Here is a 15,222-nt window from a genome sequence, read left to right as displayed (position 1 = left end):
TTACAAACGGAAGGCCAAAACCTTTATATTCGCACAAAAGCCAAAGGCACGGAGAGGACTTTTTCTTCTTGGCGGAGTGAACAGGGCACCACATAATAGAGCTCACATCCTGCAGGGTAAGCATCGCCTCATCGTCATTGATTTCTGTATGACAGATTTGCTAAATCAGATAATTGCCCCCCATGGAAGCCCCTCCGAGTTTATTTTCATCCTCCAAATGTGTCACATGGAAAAAAAAACAATTGATCAGCTCCAACATGATAACAGATGGCCACCAACTGTTCACAGTATTCGCAGCATAAGTCGGAACATGCCACAGCACACAACCGACAATCAATAAGACAGAAAAGCCATTATTACTTTAGACTGTTAGATTATCTACTTTGGGAGTATATGTTCCACACCCGCAAATTGATTGAGAAATTCAATTAAACTTGTCGCTTGGAGTTGTTTACGGCTTATGAAAATGTATCTGTTAGAACATCAATTTTTCCTCCAGGATTTATGCGTTTCCCAATACTTTATGTTTTCTCATACAGAGACAACGATCAGATTCAGTTCTAGCATTACGGCTAATACGCAAGAAAAGATAGAGATATCACTGCTGGTGTTGTTGTTGGCAATAATCCCTGACTTTGTCATTTAGCCAAAGGAGCTTATTAATTCATATTACTAGTGTAATCTCCCCAACTGGACATACAGGTGTCTCCATTTTTCTCTGTTATCTTGGGGCCCTGTAACCGAGTTGGAAGCAGAGCGAAATTAAGCTCATTATTAAAAAGCCTTATTCTTGGCCAAAATAAAATTGCGCTCATGCACGGCGACATGGATGTCTGCTCAGGATAATCTCTTTCTCTCGCTGCACCAGGAACATACCCAGAGGGTTAGTGGGCTTCAGCGTCAACTGCTGGACCAAAAACTGGAAGATCCTTATTATTGGCCTAAGCAGCATTCATGAGTCCAAATCCATGATGGTATACCTCAAACTAGACGGATTCCAAGGAAGGATTCAACACTCATATGGTGAGAGAGACTGACCTTTACATTGGAAAAGAAATTATACATGACAATAACTGACCAAATTGACCAAAATATATATGCTCACTTACTGTATAGCTGCACTTTGTAGTTCTAAAGTTACAGACTGTAGTCCATCTGTTTCTCTGATACTTTGTTAGCCTGTTCTTCTATGGTCAGGACCTCCACAGAGCAGGTACTATTTGGGTGGTGGATCATTCTCAGCATTGCAGTAACACTGACGTGGCGGTGGTGGTGTGTCAGTGTGTGTTGTGCTGGTGCGAGTGGATCAGACACAGCGGTGTTGCTGGGGTTTTAAACATGGTGTCCACTCACTGTCCACTTTATTAGACACTCCTACCCTGCTGGTCCACCTTGGAGATGTAAAGTCAGAGACAGTAGCTCATCTGTTGCTGCACAGTTTGAATTGATCATCCTCTTGTCCTTCATCTGTGGTCACAGGACACTTATGGTTGGTTAATTTTGGTTGGTGGACTATTCTCAGTCCAGCAATGACACTAAGGTGCTTAAAATTCTAATCCACTCATACCAGCACAACACACGATAACACGGCACTATTATATCAGTGTCACCGAAGTGCTGAGAATGGCCCACCACCCTAATAGTACCTGCACTGTGGGGGTCCTGTGGGGGTCCTGACCACTGAAGAACAGGGTAAAAGGGGGTAACAAATTATCAGAGAAGCAGATGGACTACAGTCTGTAACTGTAGAACTACAAAGTGCAGCTATACAGTAAGTGGAGCTGATAAAATGGACAGTGAGCGTAGAAACAAGGAGATGTACCTACAAATTGCTCAGTAAATCTATTGTTGACTTTTGAAGTGAAAAGAAGTGAATACAGCCTCTGACAAACAGTTAAAAATGGTAATTGGTAATGGTAATTAAAATCAATAGTATAATAGTAATTGAGCCAAGTGCAATAGTTTGGGCACCCTACAAAGTATTAAGTCAGCACTACTGGCATTCCCTTTGGCAGATATCACAGTCCTTATTGTAGCCAGCTAGCCTTTGTATTTTTATTTCACCCACCTTTCCTTGCTGAGTGCTTCTAGTTCTGCAACATTCCTGTGTCTTACATGCACAGCGTGTTTAAGATCTTCCCACAGATTTTCAATGATATTCAAGTCAAGTAACTGTGAGCGCCATTCCAAAAGCTCCAGCGTGCATTCCTTGTAGTTCATGGTGGATTTTGAGTCCTGTTGTAAAAGCCAGCCTCTTTTCAGCTTCAGTCTCTTCGATGACTGTTTCACAATTGCTTCCAGAATTTGCTGCTGTGTAGTGGAAACCATTCTTCCTATTCTTTGAACGTTATATGTGACACAGATCTCCATGCTTAACAGTTGGCACGACGTTCCTTTCATCAAATGCTGCTGCCTTTCTCCATAAATACACTGTCAAAATTCTTTGACGTTAAAAAGTGAGTAACCTGAATTTATTATTGCCTTAATATTTTCACAGAATGCCTAATAGAAAGTGTCATGCAGCCCTCCAGCATGGACTCAATTTCCCAAAATTCCTTGGGTGATCATGTGACACTCCACCACACACAACTTGCCATCGATCAGCCTCACCTGAGTACTGATTATGTGCACTTGTTTTCTCTCTCCTACAGACCTGTTTAGTTAGCCTTATAAGCCTGGGCTTTAGAGTAGGGACTTTACAAGGTATCACCACAGTTTTCAGAGTTGCCAAGCGTTTGTTTTTTATTCTGGTTTGTTTTTTCTCATGTATTGAATTTTTGATTTTGAGTTTGATTCAACTCTGCCTTTTGTTTTCTCCCCTTGGTTTGGTAATGACTGTGTTTTTCTGGTATTGGCCTGTGTTGGAACGGACCTTGGCCTGTTTTTTGGCCATGCCTTTGGAAATCTCTCATTTCTGAACGTCGGAAATATTCTGTCCCATTACAGAAAGTTAACCAGACAATAATCTATGTTTTACAATCTGGAAACTTAGTATCTGAAGGTCAGTGCACACCAAATTTTAAGGTAACTGAGTTACTTACTCTTTTTAAAAGGTATAATACTGAATAGTCTTTCCACAGGACTTGTTCCAAAATGTCTCTGGCTTATCTAAATGAATGTGCATAATTCAGATGCTGACTTTTGTGAGGGGATCACAGGTAAGGTTTTCTCCTGATGACTCTTCCATGCAGTTTCAACGCTGCACAGTAGAATGGTGCAGCACCACTCTTGTGTTCTGCGGTTCTTCGCTGTCATGTGGGGGTTTTGCTTTGCTTTTTTTTTGTTTTTGGTCAGCATACAAGTTGTTTCATCTGAATATTTTCCACCATCTTCCAGAGCTGAAAGCAAATTGATATCTGCTGTGTATTGTAATATCCTTAGAAAATTAGTTCAGCCAATAAATTCAATTAAGTGCAATGTATCATTTTAAATCACCGCATTAGAGCTGGTCATGTTTCTCTCAGTCGTTTGTGATAATTGTCATTGTTTATGTAATTTAATGTGCATAAAAATCTATTTAAGGAGATGAAAAACTAGTCAGACTGTGTGCAGGACAGTAATCTTGGTTGTCATAGCATGGATCAGCAGTGGCACATGGTCAGCAGTGGTAAACATTCAGCATCTTTATCAAGCCAGTAGACTGAGTCTTGTCCTGCATGTTGCATTGTATTTGTATTGAGTATTGTGCCTAGCTTTGCACTGTTGTAAACCTACTACACGGTACATCCAAAAGTATGTGGACACCTGAGATTGTTGAACGTTATTCCATAATCCTGGGCTTTATTATGGAGTTGAAATATCACTATATAAAAGGAGCTACAAGCTGCCTTTGTTTGGACACAGAATTTAACACCTATCGCTATGGAAAATGTTTATTACTGATTTTTCATCAGAGTAACAGTAACAGGCAATGGAAGTGTGGAGTATATGCATTTTCAACATAAACATAAGGCAACATGTTTACAGGGTCAAATGTATGTTTGTATCGCAAAAATCCAAAAAACGTACAGCTTTGTTAGATCACATAGCTAAATAAATACAATGACCGCATTGAAAATCACATTATTAAGGAGAAGAGAAGATTAAAAGGCAGAAATAGCTGATTTCATGCCTTGACATTGAAGGGTTAATCTTCACAGAAGCTCTCACATGTACACACATCTCAATTTCAAAGGCCTGACAAGGGAACTTCATGCTATGCAGTTTCAGCCTAAGGGAATCTAAGCATTTGGAGTTAGAGAGGTGAAGTTGTGTCGGGATGGAGATTAGCTTTTTCAGTGCACTCTTAATATGCAATAAGAGGAGTTAACCCTGGGTAAAGACTTCAAAGTAGGAGGCCACAAGATGTCCATTAGTCTTCTAGCCAATGTCAGATTTTGGAAATGCATGTTCTATTGAAAGACATAGAAGGTTTATAGTTCTGCACCCGTGAAAACTGAATTGGTGGAAGTGTGGATTTACACTGGATTGTCAAAGGGAACTTATTACATTGGTTAAGATGTAAATAATGTCTTTCAGGGTGGTTTGATGTGAAATGCTTTGTTCTAGACAACTTTACAGAGTGAGAAAGCTGGTGGGGATAGAAACTGGATGCCTGAAGTGTTCGATGACAGTAATGTTGAGAAAGTTTTGGCCTAAAATTGATTTTTTTTAATCCATTCATGGCAAAAATATACATGCAACATATGTTATGAGCCAAAAATAATCCCCATAATAACCTACATATAAAAGCTCAGTGTAGGTTCACTGGTTGTTTTGGATGGTAAATAAAACGGCTATTTGTCATTGTGACCCCTGGTTCCCATCGCCACCACTGTAAAGAAAGTCCACTGTTTCCCAAAAGCATCTTGCATTATCTGTTAACATCAGCAAATACGACCGAATGCCACAAAGGTGTTAATGCAATCAAAATATGACCTTTATTTTTATGGCATTTTTACAAAAGGCTCTTGAAAAGCACTTTAAAAGCAAGAACAATGACCAGTGCTGATAGTGCCTATAATTAAGTGATTGCAATCAATTTGTGGCCTCTTAATGCTAGTTTAGCATACAAATACTTGTAATTTGTATCTGTAATCAAGGTTCGCATGGGCCATTTTGCTAAGCTTAGTCATTCCCGGCTTCAGAATTTCCATGTCATATCATAAGATATGCATGTTTATATACTATGAGGATGTATTTTGACAAAATATCTAGTTAATCTAGTCAGTTTGAAATAATCTCAAATGAATAAATCTAGATTTTGCTATGACAAAACCAACAGAGCAGCGTTCTTGAAAGCCTCAAAGCTGAAGCTTTAGCATTTAACTGACATACCAGCACCAAGTTAGGTCTTGCGAAACCCAAAATGCTGTACCAAAGGTATATTTTAATATATCTGTAAAAGACAACATAAGGTATATATCAAAACAAGATCCAGTACAACTCACAGAATCAAAGGCTAATGGATAAAATTGGGTTTTAAATCTAGACTTAAAAGCATCAATAGAGGGTACAGACCTGAAATCCAGAAGTAGTCTCAGCACCGGCCACCTTAGAGTTTCAGCTGAGACAGTGGCACAGCTAGTAGCCATGGATCTGATGATCTCTATGACCTGGAGAACCAATAGGGCTGGAGCAGATCTCCTAAGTCAGCTTAAACTGATATTTGACAGCACAAAATAAAAGCAATGAAAAAAATCGAGCTACAATATACTCTACTTTGATATAATAATATCTTACTTTGTAAAAGCCATTTTTCTTGGTAAAAATCATCAATTTTTGCATCCATCCATCCATCCATCCATTGTCTAAGCTGCTTCTCCATCAGGGTCGCGAGGGGGTGCCGGAGCCTATCCCAGCAGTCTTCGGGCGGAAGGCAGGATACACCCTGGACAGGTCTCAATTTTTGCATATTTTATTAAATTCACCTTTTGCATATAACAAGATTCTCATAAGCTCACCAGACAAAAAATCTCACCTGTGACAAACTTACCTAATAGCATATAATACTTCCATGAGGACGAATAACAGCTGCAGTTATATTTGGCATGCACAGTTGTTCATGGACAGTTTATGGATGTAGGCAACTCTTTGCCTCCATCATTGCTGTGACTGGGCAACTCTGAGAGCAAAAGCGAGGGAAGGCCTCTTATGTGCCTCTCTGTTCAATATGTTCATGATATGCAGCTCCTTGCCGAGTGTTCTTTCAGCAATTGTTTGTGAAGGACCTGCGTTGACTTCTTGCCTGCTTTTTTATTCAAAAAGCCATGAATAATTATCAATTCTGACAAGAGTTTCCTGCAGACTGGGATTTTTGCCACTGCTGATAGACAGTGAGAGACAGGTGATGCGTTTCTCTACCCTCTCTTAACACCTCTCTCCTAACTCCAGATGGGAGTCACATAAGATTTTATGATATGATGGGATGGAAAGGAAAGGATGACTCTCATGGACTGTATTACTGTAATTGTATTAAGATGGACAAACATATACGGAAAAATCAAATTTGGTTTTCAGGCAAAATGACCAAGTGCAAGAGTTTTTCATTTTCCAGGAGATATTTCTGAGCAGATCAGATATAAGATAATTCACTTGCATAAGGAAGAAGAACATGAAACAAAAATAAAAATAAAAAAACAGTTTCCAAAACTGGAGTTCAAAAGATTATTAAGAAGTATAGAGAAAATGGGATTCCTAACAACCACCTGGAAGACACCAAAACTGTCCCTATCAGATAAACAGCAGTGAACGCTTTCAGAGAGAGGAGAAGATCAAGCTGCTTCAGATCTGAAAACATCCACAGGTGTTTGTGTCCATCCTTCCGCTGTGAGAAGACCACGCACTATGGGTCGGAAAGGACGTGTAGCTGTTGGGAAGCTCCTACTGAGAAAAGGACAAAAGCAAAGAAGCTGCTGGTGTTCTCAGAACAATGGACTGACCACCCCAAAGTCCAGTGCAACCAACCTCTAAGACTGAACTTTGGAGATGTGAAAAATATATCCCTGCAGATTCTCTGAAAACTCTGAAATAAGTCTCTTGAAAAGTATGAAAGCTGTAGTAAAGGTAGATGGGTGGACACACTAAATACTGAAAAATGTCAGAAGGACAGCACCTGACAAATACCCATGACAGACCACTACAAACATTCCAAATGCTATGTTAGATAAACATAATAGACTAATAAATAGGCTATTAAAGCCTGATCACTATAACATGGTCTACATATGACACGGACAGTATGTAGCTGCTCTATGCTTATGTAGCACAACCAATGTTCCAGGGCACAGCAGAAAGGCATCCATCTCCACAAGCCCCAGCGACAACAGCATAGCTTGTGGAAGGAAAAGCTTTGGCAGCTGAGATGAGTCATAGCAGGGGGTTTGGGGGCTAAAGAAAGCCCTTGCTATTACTGCAATGCTTTACGGAAAAGTGTGAAAGGAGTCCTCCAGGTGGGCTGTGGTGTTCTGCAGGGGATGGTCTGGTTTTATTGAAAGCCTGCTAATGGCCTGACCCTTTAAAGCTCACCTTCATGATAACCTTTATATTGCAAAATGGCATAATGGACAAGCGAAGGCATCCTATGGGGAAAATGCAATTTTTCATATATAGCTGGAAAGGAATCTCAGTAAACTCAGTTTTCTCCAAGCTGCATCTCCTTATCTAAACATCAGCACAGCATGGCCTGGTGGCTTAGGAAGTGTTGCACTACTGAGTGTACCGCTTTAAGATTTAGTGTGCAATATCTAATCTTTCGACTCCCGTTGTAGCGCTTCTGAGCTGTAAAGTTCTTACTTGGAGAAGCTGTGCTATGTTCTTCTTAGAAGAGTGATGCAGGCTAGCAAGAACTAACACGCTAATGCCTTTAGTGCTCTACTGCATTCAATGAGGTTCAGTAAAAATTCTTATCATTGTTGTTGGAAGAAAACTTTGTATCTCCAAAATGTTAACTTTACAGGAGAAGGAAAAATAACCTACTCTACCTTTAATGTAAGTCAATGGAACCAGAATTTTTCCCAGTCCTTCTGGTCCATTCATTTCTTGATTTCTTTTGGTCCATTCATCATGAAATTTAGTGTCATTAAATTTAGTGTCGCTAATTTGTTATAATACCACAATCGACTGTCAGTGGTATTATAACAAAGTGGAAGCGACTGGGAACGACAGCAACTCCAGCAACTTGGCCACGTAAAATGACAGAGCGGGGTCAGCGGATGCTGAGGCGCATAGTGCGGAGAGGTCACCAACTTTCTGCAGAGTCAATCACTACAGACCTCCAAACTTCATGTGGCCTTCAGATCAGCTCAAGAACAGCGTAGAGAGCTTCATGGAATGGGTTTCCATGGCCGAGCAGCTACGTCCAAGCTTTACATCACCAAGCGCAATGCAAGGCATGGAATACAGTGGTGTAAAGCACCGCCACTGGACTCTAGAGCAGCAGAGACGAGTTCACTGGAGTGACGAATCACGCTTCTCCGTCTTACAATCCGATGGACGAGTTTGGGTTTGGCGGTTGCCAGGAGACGGTACTTGTCTGACTGCATTGTGCCAAGTGTAAAGTTTGGTGGAGGGGGGATCATGGTGTGGGGTTGTTTTTCAGGAGTTGGGCTTGGCCCCTTAGTTCCAGCGAAAGGAACTCTTAAAGCTTCAGCACCAAGAGATTTTGGACAATTTCATGCTCCCAACTTTGTGGGAACAGTTTGGGGACGGCCCCTTCCTGTTCCAACATGACTGCGCACCAGTGCACAAAGCAGGTCCATAAAGACATGGATGAGCCAGTTTGGTGTGGAAGAACTTGAACGTCCTGACCTCAACTTGAAAGAACACTTTTGGGATGAATTAGAGCGGAGACTGCTAGCCAGACCTTCTCATCCAACCTCAGTGTCTGACCTCAGTATCTGGCCTTCCCAGAAGAGTTGAAGCTGTTACAGCTGCAAAGGGTGGGCCGACATCATATTAAACCCTCTGGATTAAGAATGGGACGTCACTCAAGTTCATATACGTGTGAAGCCAGACAATTGAATACTTTTGCCAGTATAGTGTATAAATGTGAGGAAAACACAAAGTGGTAGCTTTTCCACCAGTTTAAGATGGACCAGGAGTTTGGGAGGAAACTGAAGACCTTCTCGAGTTGATGTTTTTTACTCTTCTGAAGTAAGGTGAGTAATTTCAGCCATCTTTCACCTCTAGTTACATTTGTGTGGAGAAGTGAAACCAGAAAATCCCAAATATGGTGGCCACAACAGAAAAATCACATGACTGAAACCCTGGGATAGTATGCTGGCTAGCAGGAAGCAGCACCTTTTTGGAAGTTTTCACAAACTGCTTGTTCATTACTCGCTACACAGACCGCACACGTCTACCAATTACCTCATAAATGAAGCCCGGTAACAGTTCTTATACATCTGTGTGTGCAGACCGTCATCATTTATTTTATTTTATCATTGTATTTTATTCTAGTTTATTCCTTTGTTAGAAACATCAACGGATCGACAAAGAAAAGTTCAGCTCCTACGCTGGGTGCTGCACGCACGAAGAACTTCCACAACAGTTCTAAAGGGTTCTCAGCGCTTCATTTTGCTACATTTTTTATTATTATAATTCAAGGAAATTATAACATTTCCATGAAAATGTTCACTGCTGGCTACAGCATAGCAATGCTCACCTACTGTTATTATAACGTAATTATTATGTGTCACAAGTAGATTGGCTGATTGGCAGCATGGTCCAGATCCCACAAAAGCCCAGTGCAAAGAAGTAATAGTACGTTATGCTTCAGACAGATCTGGTGTGAGTGGACGGCAGTGCTCGCCGAGGTAACGCAACATTATGGCCTCACAATGCAATATTTAGTGGAGAGAGACCTGCTGTATATAAGAGCCGTAACTCTGAGGTCAGACATCCTGAGCGAGTGGCTCTCAGTGACACTCATCACGACCAGTGATTGATGATCAGCAAGAAGCCAAGCAGCTGGCAACAGCACAGCCCTCTCTCTTTCTTTACTCATTCTCTCTCTCTCTCTCTCTCTCTCTCTCTCTCTCTCTCTCTCTCCCCTTTTCTGTCTCTGAACCATGCTTCTCTTTCTCTGTCTCCCTCCCTTTCTTTCTCATTTACTGTCTCTTGCTCTTTCCTCATCCCTCTTTCCTTTTTCCCTCTATTTTTCTCCGCTTTCTCTCTGTATGTCTCTATTTTCTTTCTTTCTCTCTCTTTTTCTCTCTGCCTCCCTCTCTCTATTTCTATTTTTTTCCTTCTCTTGTTGATTCTACAGCCCTTTCCTTTCCTCACCCCTTTCTCTCCCCTCCCTCTTTTTTTCCATCTCTTGCTCTTTCAACAGCCTTCTTTCATTACCTTACCTCTCTCTCTCTCTTTCTCTCTCTCTCTCTCTCTCTCTCTCTTTTGCCATCTCTCACCCTCCCCTTTCACTCTGACTCTTCCTCACTCCCTCTCGTTTCATCTCTCTCCTTTCTTCTTTCTTTCTCCTTTACTGTCTGTTGCTCTTTCCTCATCCCTCTTTCCCCTCCCTAGTTTTTCTCACTTTTATCCCTTTTTGTCTCTATTTTCCCTTTTTATTTCTCTCTCTCTCTCTCTCACTTTCCTCCTTACCTTTCTCTCTTTATCTCTCTCTCTCCTTCTCCCTTTTGTTCCATCTTTCTCATGCTCCCTCTTTCTCACACTCTCTTTCTAATCTTCTCCTTTCTCTCCCTCCCTTCTTCCCTCTTTCTCTCTCTTTCTGTCTCTTCTCTTCTTCCTCCTTATTGTTTCCTCTCCATTTCTATCGCTCTCCTCCTCCCTCTGCCTCTCCTTGTTTCTCTCTTTTTGTCTTCATCTATGTCTTGCTCTTTTCCCCTTCTGTAGTTTTTTTTCCTCTTCTCTTATCCCTTTCTGTCTGTTTACACTCTCTGCCTCATTCTCTGTTTTTTCTCCCTCCATCTCGTTCTCTGAGGTGTTATTCTACAGTGTATGTGTTTACTCCTCTGATTTACTGCTCTCTCTCTCTCTCTCTCTCTCTCTCTCTCTCTCTCTCTCTCTCTCTCTCTCTCTCTCTCTCTCTCTCTCTCTCTCTCTCTCTCTCTCTCTCTCTCTCTCTCTCTCTCTCTCTCTCTGCTCCAGTGTGGGGTGCAGGCTGTCCTGTGTATTACTGAGCTTCTCTCTGAGCTTCACACTGATCCTGTTGAAATTAGCCTGCGGTTGCTGTACAAACACGACCACCTGTTACACTTTTGTCAAATGTCTTTTCTTCTCAGAAACAAAGCACTAATGCATTGCTCTACAGAGAACACACAGAGGTTTTTTAAGACATGTCCAGCCACAAATTCTGGGTGCCCTGGACAAATAAAACGTCTTGTTGATAAGTGAAAATAAGTTCACACGTCCTCCGCAGAGAACACGCTTCTGCATGTTTCAACACACATTACTGTTCATTGGCTAAATTTTGTAGATTTTGTAAATTTTGTCTTTGTATGTTTTAATATGCAAATAACAAGCTAAATGCACTAATATTTAAGTGTGCTCTCTGCGGACAATGTGTTCACTTATTTTCACGTAGAAAATGTTATTTGGCCAGGGAGGAAAAGGATTTCTCTAACAAAAAGAAATTCTAATGAAAAAAAAGAGGTGGAAATGTTGCATTTGCAATACAGGAAAAATGCAAAAGGTGATGGATTTTTCGAATAAGTCTTGTAGTGTAGTGGCAATGAAAGTCACTGCCGTCTGGCATCTCTGAACTGTTAGAGATACAACCAGGTAGGATACAGCTCCACTACCAAGAGCTAAGAAAGCTTTAAAAGCCCTGCATTGTATACACCAACATGGTGAGCCACACTTCGGTGCACCCAGCATACTGTCAATGTCCAAAACAGTCATAGTGTGATGCTTATGCCTTCTGAAAGCTTCGGCCCATTCAAGCTGAATTATTTTTCTATAAAAAAGAAAAATAATTCCCCTGCCACAGTATCTCACACAATGAGATTAAATTTCAGTGTTGTACGCAAGGGAGTGGGCGGGACACTAGCCCACTGTAGGTGGGAGCAGCCCGAAGCATGCATGAAAAGAAATCATGCAAATTAATTAATAGCCTACATGAAGTGAAATAATCACTAAATCATATATATATATGATGCTGTAATGCAACCATTCACGTGAACAACACATACATTCTTCTTACAGAGATGGTGAAGCCTTCTGTCTGACGGCCACAGCTGCCCAGCACAATACCAAAAACAACAACTCTGTGGTTTAATTCATGCTTTGTTTTTGCTGTGAATAAATGTTTTGTGAAGTTCAGTTGGATGTCAATTCGCCTTGACAGAACTATGACAGCGCTTGACAAAACGTTTTGGTTGCAGGCGGGAGCGGAAACAAATCATTCCTATTTTCTGTGGGAGTGGACAGGAGTGGGATGAAGTCTTGCGAGATCAGGTGGGAGCGGGACTGAAAAGCAGTCCCGAGCAGATCTCTAATGGAAGTTTTAAACTCAGTTTAAAACACTGGTAGCTCTGCTGCACTTAACTCTCCTGTAACAGCACTTCATTATCCTAATTTAATTTTTAATTAGATTTTTTAATGTCTCTTCTTTAAAATCTGTTGTTCATGATCCTGTTTTAATAGTGATTTTAATTTCTATTCTCTTACATATTTTTATATTTTCATTTGTATTATCTTCATACTTTCTATGTTCTAAAGCACTTTGAGTGACCGCAGTGCATAAAAAGAGCTATTATATAGATGTTTGGCCCCTGTCAATTACAGAGCTCCCTGACTTTGAAGGCATTTGCCTCTTGAACAGACTCCACTGATAAAACTGCCCACCTACCACCACCACTGACCACTGACCACAGCAGGACAGCTTAGTGACTAGTGAGGAGGAGCCCAGTGAGAGCTCACTATTGACAAGATTGGACTCTTGTCTTCTCTATGACTTAACACACGCATTAAGTCATACAAAGGTTGATGGTATCGGTGTCAGGGGTGTTGCCGGTTCATTGTCTCTCCTTGGGCATAGATGGTCTGGAAAAAAGAAGGGCTTCTCACCGCTGGACATGTGGCAGGTAATCGTTGCTAGATTGCAGAGGCCTGGCGCGAGTCTCGGGGGTCAGGCTGCTACTGCGGAGAGGGTAAAGGGAGGAAACCTTTGTGCAGCGGCTGATAGAAGTTCTCTGAAATGAGGTGAGGGTCGGTGGGACCCTAATGAAAAATTAAAGAATGGGGAGCTGGCACAAGAAACTGAAGGAGACCACTCAAGGGGAAATCGTCTCCTTAATTACCGCGTGCATTTGGGGAAAAGTCGAGATTGAGGTTATGTTCAATTTGCCCTCGCTGAGCTGCGGAGTGGACCACACTACAGTGCCCAGGGGATGCCGCTCCAGTTTTAATTAATGTCGGGTTTGTTGGGCCCCGTGTCAGAGCACAGGTAGCACTGATTCATTACAGAATGTCTCCTTTGTTTGAAGGCCCCATCACAAACATATTAAAAATAAAACTGCCTAAATCCTTAAAGGACCCCAAATTAGCATTTAATATATTGCTTGTTGTTTTATGTTGTTCTGCTTTGGGTCCCTCAGCCTCAATGGTTTGACAGAATTCATCATTCTGGATCCTATTTGTTTGTCGGTGATCTGGCACTACAATACCCAGCATGCATTGTGTGAATACTCAAATAACCATGTAGAGGCTAATGAATACAGACGTAAATAAAACTTTAAACAGCCTGTCTTCATATATCTGCCCCAAAGTGCTTGTAGTTTTTAAAAGTTCATTCCACCTTCGAGACTCATCATCAGAAGGGGAGATTTCTAGATTTTAAACTATAAATTCTCTTTCTAGAAACTACTGTGGCTCTGCCAGTGGTAGACAGTGACTAAGTAAATGTAATTCATTTCTGTACTTAAGTAGTTTTTTTCATGCATCTTTACTTTCCTTAAGTTTTTCCATTCTGGGCGACTTTTTACTTTCACTCCACTTCATTTCAAAGTCAAATATCTCACTTTTTACTTCACTACATTATGCAAAATCTGTCTTTCTTTTTGGCCTATGAGTGTATAAAAATGTAATGAAAGAAGCGCAAAGCCAGAGCGCCAATCAGGGCCCAGCGGTCACTTTGTTTAAAGCTGGTTTTGACCTGTTGGTCATACCGACCCAGTGCAGCACGCGGTTCAACGTCAGCGCAGCAGCGTAAAACTTTGGGAGAGTCTGTTCAACATAAATGATGAACTAACCTAACTTTGTGTAAATAGAGCTCAATATAGAAATATGTCCACATATGCAGTCGAGACTGACGCGGCTTTTTTCTGAATTTCTACAAACACCATTTCATTTTATAGTAAATGAGTTTGGGCTGGTTTATGTTTATGAACAGACGCCTACAGATCAACATAGTAAAGGAGCTCATCTGTGATCCTGAGTTTAAAGCCAGTTTTTATTCAACTTAAACTTGGAACTAAGTTGTAAATAAATCTGAAACTGAAACTTTGCTTGTGTGTAAAAAGTGATTTCAGAGCCACTCGGTTCTCCCTGATGGAAACTGTTTACCTTCAGTGTTTTGTGCTTATGATCATTTTAATAGACGTCAGCGTCACTAATTAATGACGTTCTATTAAAAGACTGGTTTACCAAGAGAGACGCTGGAGGACTTTCACCTGAAATGAGTTCATGAAGCCAGTCTTGTCTGTTTGGCTGCTGTGTCTTTAATATTAACCTTAAATTTAGCTGTATCTTCTCACTGCAACTGTTCAGTGTTGCCAGATTGGGTGGATTGCTGCCAAACTAAGCAGATTTTAGTTGGATTTAATAGGGAGTGGGGGCTTTGGCAGATGGACAAAGTTTGGACTTGTCATTGTTTTGGAAGGTTTTAAAAATGTATTTTAAATGAAATAAACTGTATTACTTATTAAAGCAGCTGTGAATCTTCTCTCAACATCCACTCAGTTATCAGAGTCACGCCAGTTGCCTGTCCATCTGCATTGCTCACAGTCGACATCATTATAGCGTTTATTATTAATGAAATAGACGTGCGTTTGGGTCTAACACCGCACAGATGATCCACTTCGCTCTGCATGACTGACTGTATGTAGTCATGTAGTGGTAGGAAACTGGCCGAGCAGCAGAGCAAGTAAAGGCAAGCAAGGTTTTCAAATGTGTATGAGGAATAATTATGCTTGCAATATTATTGCTATTCTTTTCTAGTTGCATGGGACCATGCATCAAATCACATACAACACATTTAAAAATGGTCAATACTATGAAAAC

The sequence above is a fragment of the Pygocentrus nattereri genome, chromosome 19 (genome assembly GCF_015220715.1).
Source record: "Pygocentrus nattereri isolate fPygNat1 chromosome 19, fPygNat1.pri, whole genome shotgun sequence".
Lineage (NCBI taxonomy): Eukaryota > Metazoa > Chordata > Actinopteri > Characiformes > Serrasalmidae > Pygocentrus > Pygocentrus nattereri.
Note: the sequence above shows the minus strand (reverse complement) of the source record.